This window comes from Mus pahari, chromosome 15 (genome assembly GCF_900095145.1).
Source record: "Mus pahari chromosome 15, PAHARI_EIJ_v1.1, whole genome shotgun sequence".
In the NCBI taxonomy this organism is placed as follows: Eukaryota; Metazoa; Chordata; class Mammalia; order Rodentia; family Muridae; genus Mus; species Mus pahari.
Window position 1 is genome coordinate 74,281,581 of NC_034604.1, and position 9,991 is coordinate 74,291,571.

Here is a 9,991-nt window from a genome sequence, read left to right on the forward strand (position 1 = left end):
GAGAGAGAGAGAGAGAGAGAGATTGAAAGTTTCCTGGAGCATCAAAGAGCTACTTAGACTATATATCAGTTATGGCATGATCTGCAGATAACATCCTGGAAAACTGGATTGTTAGCAAGTAAATTGAAAACACAAGCAGAGATGTTTACTTAGGTGAGACTAGACTGGCTTTTCCCAGGAATCTGGCAAGCTCTCTGGGTCTTCCCACACCTCGGTAGAAAGAACAAATCTTGCTCTTCAGACACTGAGGTTTCGGGTGTGTGTGTTCGTCTGTCAACACTTTATCATGTTGTGGCATTCATACATATGAACAACTCCTTCCTTTTCCTCATGTATTGTCTCCCACAACACAGATGATAATGTCACAATCTGGCATTTATGTCATTGTTGTCCCATTTTGTCACACACTGGCCATAGGTGAGACACAGCTCTTGCTGTGAGGGATTGTCTTAGTCAGGGTTTGTGTTCCTTTGCAAACATCATGACCAAGAAGTAAGTTGGGGAGGAAAGGGTTTATCCAGCTTACACTTCCACACTGCTGTTCATCACCAAAGGAAATCAGGACTGGAACTCAGGCAGGTCAGGAAGAGGAGCTGATGCAGAGGACACAGAGGGATGTTACTTTCTTATAGAACCCAAGACTACCAGCTCAAGGATGGCACCACCCACTATGGGCCCTCCCACCCTTGATCACTAATTAAGAAAATGCCTTACAGCTTGATTTCATGGAGGTATTTCCTCAAGGGAGCCTCCTACCTCTGTGATAACTCCACCTTGTGTCAAGGTGACACACAAACCCAGCCAGCACAGGGACACTCTCCTATACTCCAGCTAGGAGTGACTGCTGTGTGGAATGTGCATGCTTGCTTCATTTCTTCACAGAAGCATTTAGCTTCACAGACTTGCTTTTAGAGAACATCTCCAGAATTCTGCAAATTCTCCAGTTTGTAGACATATTAAGCCACATGTAGTACCCTGTCAACTCATTCTCGATGGGTCTCTGCCTGATTAACACCCAAGCTGTTGCCCTGTCTTCAAAGCAGCACAGACGCAGTTATTACCACAAGTTTACTGACTATTATGTCCTCTTTATGTTGCATGCCCTCTGGTTTTGATAATGTAAAATTAAAATGACACATGTCCCTCCCATGGCAGTTGAGAAATTACCTTGATTAAGCTAGGGCATTTCCTGCCCTCTACTTCCCCTCCCCTTCCTCTGTCTTCTTCCTACTTCTATCCTGCCTTGATACCCTTGCCTTTTGTGGATTGAGAGATCAGGCAGGTTTTACTGGCCTGGATTCCTTCAGCAATATGCATTTGACTTTCCTCCTAGTCTCTTCATGGCTTAGAAGCTCACTTGTGTTTTTACTTTTATTTTATTTTCCAGGATATATGTCTACCAGTTGACTACTAGTTAAGTAGCAGTTAGTATAGCTACTAGGTTTTTTGTTAGCTGCATCTTGTGCTATTTTTTTTATGAATTGATGTCTGACCTTTTAAATATTGCCACTGTGTATTCGAGATGAAACAAGTTTAAAGTTTTCAATCCAATTCATTACTTTATAACAAGTCACTTCTTTTCTTAAAATTCCATAAATTCCAGTTCCTGAAAATACCACCTATATTTTATGAGTATTACAGTTTTAGCTCACATCTGAGCTAGTGGCTGCTTTAAGCTTACATGTCCCATGGTGTTCGGTGAGAAATAAGGGTGATTGTTATGCATGGGGATGCCCTGTGTTCTGGTGCAATAACAGAAAACATAACTTCAATATTGAGTTTATTTGCACATTGAGAGATTGCTTTATTTATCATATATTGAATGCTACTAACAAATTTTAGAAATGGAGATGAGATAAACTTTTGTAGGTAAAGGAAGTTTTACACTGATTTCTAGTCAGCTGACAGAACACAGAGAGGGGCAGTAGGAGAAAATGCCCTCTCACGGAAGAGAGCACTGTCATGGCAAACCTGGAAGAAAGTAGAACATTTTCACTCTAGCTTTTAAGTCTTAGTTTTCAAAGGTAAAACGAAAATTAAAAAGTTAAAAGAATTTAAAAAAATTTTTACAGTGTAATGTATGATATTCCTAAGTAAAATGTACGATAGTTTTTGTATCAAGGTCAAGAGATGAAGAACTGAAGTGAAAAGAGCTGTACAGCAGGCAGCAAATTATATGCTTAAAACACATTGTAGCAAACCTCAGATCCAAGCTGAAAGTAGTTGGTTACCACTGTACCACGTGTGTTGCCCTAGTTGGCAAACCTTGCCTGGTAGACTGGTAGTACTGCACTAATGGATAGATAGTTTACCTTGTGCAGGTGGCTTTTCATTCAAGACTTGCTAGGTCTATGTTTCATTCAGAAAGACAGAGACACAAAGTAGCAGGCAGAGAGATCGTTGCTCTGGAGGTCTAGGGTATAAGACAGGAGGTGGAGTCATAGGAGCTGGGTGTGTTGACTGCAACCGCCTTTGCCTTGGAGCCGTGGGTGAACCGTGTAAGCTCTCAGGCTGCTCCAGCATCTACAGTGACCAGTCACAACACTATTTATTTTAATAAAGCTTGGTGAGAGATGAAGGGAATGTGAACTTCTGAGAGATGACTCACTACAAGATTCCGAGAAATCAGACGATGATTACCCTGTAGAATCTGGCTATGTCAGTGTTTCCAGTGACTCAGTCATGGAGGAACAATGGGCTTGTTACTGGACGTCGTTCAGGAAGCTCTCCATCTGCTGTCTGACCAGGGCCTGGGTGGCAGTAGACAAGTCTGCAATCCTTCTGAAATACTACACAGATTTGCACATTTGGGTATAAATATATTTTCCAGGATTGAGCACCCGAAGACATTAATTATTTTAATAACTTTGGATATAGCCCCTGACTGGACACCCTCAAGAGCGATTTAACACCCCACAATGTACTTGTTTCTTACCCAAGCTCTGCACCTGGATTGTGCTATGCTGTCCGCTAGCCCGAGACCGTTTCAGGCATTTCCATCCATGGTAGGACATTTTAATCTATTCTTGTACAACCTGGGGTTATACCTTCCTTTCTAAACTATGTGTAAACAATTTCAAAAACACAAACGACCAGAAAAATACCATTTCTTTAGGGATTGAAACTTCACCCTCATCTTCAAATATTGAATCAAGCATGTTGGACTGTCATCGTTATAAGCGCAAATATTGTCTTCTGCCTGCGGAAGCAGATCCTATTTTATTAGCTTAGAAAAAAAAAAAAAGTGCTCCAACAGATACTTCGGAGATAAGTGAGCATTCCATGGGCGAGAAAGCAAGTATTTAATATGAACAATATCCGTGTCACTGTGGAGCATCTGCTAGGAGGGGTGCCTCCCGCTTCCTCTCATCTGTTCACAGCCTCCTCTGGAATTATCTGCTTCATGATTTTACATAAAAGACAGTTTCTGATAAATCTGGTTCAACAATTAATATGCAGTGTAACTTGTGATTAGAGGGAAGAATTGGAAGTAATGAAGGTTTAAAAATAGAAAACAGATGTAATATTTTAAATGACATTTTCTTGGTACTGTATTCATTGCCCTCTTTCAGTAATTAGTAAAATGTTTTCAGATTTTTAAAACAGCTTATTACTGTGAACACAATAAACCCATATGTGTAAAAAACAAATAAAAAGGCCGTGAGAAACAGATGATACTTCCTTTGGGGTGGGGATGAGACAAGACAGCGAGAAAGGATACTGCCGCAAAATACAGAAGGACAAAGAGCAGACCCTGATGGTGACTCGGAGATAACCCAGAGCTGCGTATGGCCGTGAAGCCACCTCCTGTCACCAAGCAAAAATAGTTGATGGGCTATAGTAGGAGTTTCAGAAAATAAAAATTTCCCTGGTATTCTTTTAATTTCTATAATTTCAAAAAAACAGAAATGAGTTCGATGCTGACTTATGCAACATCATCCAGTGTATTTCATGGAGTTCTTTTCTTTTCTTTCTTTTTTTTTATTTTTTGTTTTTTTTTTTTTTTATTTTTTGTTTTTCCAGACAGGGTTTCTCTGTATTGTCCTTGCTATCCTGGAACTCACTCTGTAGCCCAGGCTGACCTCGAACTCAGAAATACACCTGCCTCTGCCTCCTGAGTGCTGGGATTAAAGGCATGTGTCACCACTGCCTGGCTTGAGTTCTTTACTTTTTAGTTTTAATTTTTATTCACGTTTATTCTTTAATTGTAGAAATGTGTGGGTAACTGTGGGGGAAATCTGATGCAGTGTATAGTGATCAAATCTGGGGAGATAAGATTTCCATCTCAATAAATATTTTAAAAATTGCAATTAAATACCTAATTGCCAATGAGGATGAAGAAGCTATATATCTATACTATAGATACTATATATATCTATATATCTATAATATATATCTAACTATATATATATATACTATAGATACTATATATAAAAAATTATATAATATATAGATCTATATCTATATTTTTATATATAGTATCTATACTATAGATATAGTATATACTATATATCTATACTATGTATATATATACTATAGATACTATATATAAAAATTTATATAGTATCTATATATAGTATATATAGATACTATATTCAAAAAATTTCAATTAAATACTTAATAGCCAATGAGGATGAAGAAGCTATGGTATGCAGACAATACTGTATATCTATAAAAATGAATATTCTTCTGTTCCTAGTAACAACTTAAACAGAAGTAGTCAAACTTTAGTGACTGAAATAAGTCAGGCACGGAAGGACAAATCCTGAGTGCTGTTCGTCTCACGGGTGGATGTCAGGTAAACATCCATGAGAAAGCAGCAGCATGGTGACTACCAGAGACCAAGGAGAGAGGATGCAAAGAGAGGTCAGCTGAGGCCAGCTGATGTGAGTGGCTGGGAGAGATGGAGCACTCCACTGCCTAGAGAGGATAAGAGTTCACAATAATCAGGAGCATCAGGACTCCCAAAAGATAGAAGTTTGGAAGCTCACAGATTCTTTATAAATATAGAAATACATGAATAGCCAGGATTCAGGTCTGTAATTTCAGACTCCAAGGGCTGAGGCAAGAGGAGAGCTGTGAGTTCTAGACTAGCCTGGGCTAGAGTGAGACCAGACTAGATGAGTAATCCTTTGGGAAACCTTGGGAAACAGATGCTAATCTTCATCCCATCATCCTTTCTGTGTCTGTGGCTGCTGGGGACATTCATTTATGAGACCCTGTGGGACCCTGGTCCTGCAGACTTCCACAAGCCACAGATTGCTGACAGCAACAAATAATTCTGTGATATCTCCCAAGTCCAAGAAATTTCTGAAACTCTCAGTGATATCTCATGAGTCCAGGAAATTTCTGGGCTGGCTAATTCTCTTAGAGTCATTGATATTTTTTATAAAAATTGAACCATGCAGATAGTTTTGTTTTGACAGAATGCCATTGTTCATTATTTTATTTTATTCTTTTCATTTGGTCAGAGAGAGCCTTTGCTTGAATCCAGTGGTAACTTTAAATACAAGTGAGTGCCCCACCTTTATATTAATGCAGAAGAAGGAAGTGGGGTGCGTCTACCCTTTACTGAGATGCTGCTGCAGGCCTGGCTGTTGCTGGTAAGGTGAACTTCAGGAAGCCAGAGGGACAGATGAAGCAGGGGGTGAAGGCATAGGGAGGGAGGGTGCTTAAGGCACAAAAAGAAGCCACAAGCATTCCTGGTAGAAACTGATAAACTGTTTGGATTTTAAAATCCAGATTAGGTGATTAAAACAGGTTAGTGGGTCAAATTGTTCTTCCATCTCTGCAGTTAGTTACAGGATTCCTAGCCACAGTGAGATGGGCACCCAAGGCTGCTGCCCTCATGCCGCCTCCCACAGTGTTAATTCAAAAATGTTTGAATCTCCTGCAATTATGGTATTCAGCCCACTGCGAGTGGGATTGTAATGAAATGAGGAGGAGCAGGGCATAGGGGGAGAGAAGCAGAGATCAGAGGAGGAGGACAGGGGAAGGAGGAGGGGAGGAGGAGGGGAAGGGTGACAAAGGGGAGGAAGAAGAGGGAGAGGAAGGGGAGAGGGAGGGGGAGGATATGAATAGAGGAGGAGGGGGAAGGAAATGGAGGGGGAGGGGGAAGAGAGAAGAGGAGGAGGGAAGAGGAAGAGTGGAAGAGGGAGGAGGAGAGGGAAAGGAATGAAGAAGGAGGAGATGGAGGGAGAGGAGGAAGAGGGAGCAGTGGAGGAAGGGGAATAGGGGAGGAAACAGAATGAGGAAGGAGCAGGAACCAGGGGCAAGGAGGGGAGGGGCTTTAGAGAATCAGGACCAGGAGTCCAGGAGCCTACTCCAGTGAGTACAGCTGGGGAGGAGTTAGCAGTATTCCCTATCTCTAGTCCCTCTAACCAGTTCTAGAAGACAAGACGTGTGTTCCAGGCACTGTCAGTGCTAGGGAGAACCTGCCACAGGTCAAGAAGCAGTTGAGACAATATGTACTCAGCCTGACTTGGAACCCTAGTATAAACAGCTCCCAATCATCTGCCAGACAAGCAAGAACAGAGCTAAGGAGCTACCTCCTTAAGGATACTGAGCGTTCAGCATCCACTGCCAAGCCCTCTGATGTGCTGTGATGACATACATGCCTCTGTTTGAAAGGTTTCTTTCCTTAAATCAATATTCTAAATTTTCATTTATTTAGTTTAAAAACATTTTCTTTGTCTTTCCAACTTCACAGCCATAAACTCTGATAAGGATTTTAAAGTGTTTAATCATGTGGAGCCTGATGCTTTCCTAAGACCCTTCTTCCTGTAGCTCCTCCCACTGTGGAACCCCTGGGTCTTTGACTCAGAGGACTCTAGCATTGAATGTTCAATTTTCTGACAAATGGTCATGTCATGAAAAAGTTCTGTGGGTTTTAGAAAAGTATATTATGAAGTCTTCTTTGTAGTAATTACATCTGTATAGCTGTAGATTTAAAGTAAACACACAAAAGTATAGTTATCATATATTTGTGGGCTGGGTTAAAGTTTCCAGAGAATGAAGTCACCTTTAATGTCCAGTCTTTAAATTTATTATGTACATGGTGACTGTTCTGGAAAACAATGGAAAGAGATGCTTTAAGATTGTTTAAGAAACTTTTAAAAAGGAATGTAAAAATTATTTTAGAGTAAAGGCAAGGAAAATTAGTTTCAGAATAGACCAAGTTATTCAATGTGATTTAAATATATTCAAATACATAAATTAATGGAATAATGGTTTCAATAGGATGGTTCCATTTCCTTTATTTGGCTACAGTGGAGATTGCAAAATGAATTTGAGAATTCTTCTTTTGAAAACTATTTATTTAGGCATTCTTCTCTAAAACATGTGGAAACCCTTTTGTGACTATGTATCTATCAGGTATTATAATTGCAACAAAAATAATACATTTAGCATAATAAAACGCTTCTGCTTTGGAACCTTTACTTTTATTAGTAGATAGTATGTGTCCTCCCTACACTTGGCAATTTATTTTCTCTGCATCAGATGTATCTTCTCTCGGGATGTTCTTCAGTGATACCCTGTTGTTGAAGTGACTAATCCTTCATCCCAGCTGCCTCACAGAGGAAAACGGAAGTCCTCCCTGGGGGGGGGGGTAATTCTGTCTTCACTTCTGTGATTCCCCCCCAAAGGCCAATTCAGTGTAAAAATAATGATGTGAAAATTCATGAATTTTATCCTTTTTGTTATCAAGTGTTACTGATAATGGAAACAAAAGTGATAGAGGTCAGTAAAAATTAGGAGTGAAATGGCTGTGCCAAAGAAACTGACTCCCCCAAAAATATAGATTAAATGAATGTAAAATAGAGACATTTAAAAAGTATAGACAGTGTAATCTAAATGAACAATTAGTAGTTTAGAAAATTAAAAATGCTTAGTATCAGAAAATAAGAGTACTTCATCAGAAGATGATATAACAAGAAAGGGAAAGTGTGTCTGGAAACAGGTTGACAGAAACCTATAAATCCATGCACGTTCTTAAGGACACAGTAGAAATGAGGGAAAGTACAAAGTGCATGCAGATTGGTGGGATGACCTAATGTCCGTAAACCATAGGATGACCTGAGATACTTGACTGGGAGTCCCAGGAGGAGTGGGTACACAATTAGAACCGCTAATGGTGACAACATTTTAAAAAGTTGCATAATGATGTTAATTTAAAGGTTCACAAGTGCCAGTGAGTTATAAGCAAATCTAAATAAATAAAAGTATGCACAGAAACATTCCCAGGCCATATGGACATTGTTCCTGTATTTTCTTCATGAAGAATTTACTAGGAAGACCCTGTTTGAATTTTCCCTATTACAATAAATTAGTAATCACCACCAGGCCCATCACCGGGTCAGGGGCTGAGGAAGATAACTCCTCTTACCTTCATGGAGGATGGGAAGTGATTCATCAAATGTGCCATCTCGTGTTAAAATAAGGCTTTCCACAAATGTAGAAATGTGGTCTCACTGAGGTGAACAGCCAGCAGAATGGAGTGGTGGATGAATGCACAGAGTTTGTAGCTAAGGGCAGGGCTCATTTTTTATTTACTGTGTTACGTGTGTTCACACATAGTCCTGGTTAGCAGCTCACAGGCAGCAGTGTGTCTATGATGACTACTACTAGAACTATGAATGTTCCCAGCAAGCCACAGGTAGGAGCCATGCTGCGTCTGAGGCAGATACATAGCCTACTGAGTCTTGAAGGGATGCCTGCTACACCTGTGTCTCACTACCTAAACTGATGTTTACCATGTTAGGAGGCAAATGAAACAAATTTGAGGGGCTCTGTAGAATGCAGAAAGGGCCCAGAACTCCCAGAGTGGGAAAAAATGCTCAGAAATCTCACCTGTGGTACAAAGCAGAAGGACAAACCTTGGGTCTCCATCACAAACAGTCACATTTAGTTAGTAAGTTATATATGTGCAGTTATTGGAGGGAGGGAGCAACTGCAGCTGTGTAGAGAGTAATAGCACATGTGATCATCACAGGTTTACACCAGGATGCATTTGCCCCTCCAATACCTCCCTGGTATCTGTGAAGTTTCTGTGGTCCTATGTCTACCAATGGCATAAAACACTCTTCTTTAAACCTGAGATTTAATTGTTGATGACCTCAGACCTGACACAGGTTTGACTGTCAACTTCTCAGTGGAATCTCACGCAGAATTCACAGAGAAACATCCCATGCCTACTTCTAATCACAAGGGAACTTCCCCCAATTAAGAAAGTTTACATCTCAGAAAGGAATACTGCGACTTCACCTGCTTCCATTCAAGGTCATTGCTGTGTTGGTGCTTTAACACATCATCTGTCATCTTTCCCAAATGCTGGGCTCCTTCTTCTTCTGAATGGACAAGGCACGAGTACCCAGCCTGCACCTGGATTGTGAATTGATGAATCGACATCATCAAATAAAAATAGATGCTATTTAGAAAAACTAAATTCACCTCTATTGACATGGTAACTCCATATGAAATGATGTGCATAGCTCTGGCAGTGGTAGAGCTAAAGTCTCTAACAGTATATCAAAAGTGAACCTTTTGGACCAGCCCTCTGTATTAGTATTTATACTGAGCCTGTCCAGTGTAGATGGAGAGAGAGGCTGCCAAAAATAACAAGCTGTAGACAGGAGATACAATAAGATGGGGGTGAGTGAGTAAGGGTGACCTGTCCTTGCAGGTGACTCATGGAAGCACACAACAGAGAGTGATGAGAAGGGCTGGTGAAGAAAAGAACCCAGGTGGTCACCTTAGTCCTGACATGCACAGTGTCTTTAGTTACTGTCTATTACTGTGAAGGGACACCATGACCAAGACAACTTATAGAAGAGTTGACAGGAGGCTTACAGTTCCAGAGGGTTACAGTCCTCACTATGACAGGGAATGTGGAAGCGGGAAGGTAAGGCTCTGGAGCAGTGACTGAGGATTTACACATCCAAAAGCACAGAGAGGAGGAGGAGGGAGAGGAGGAGGAGGAGGAGGAGGAGGA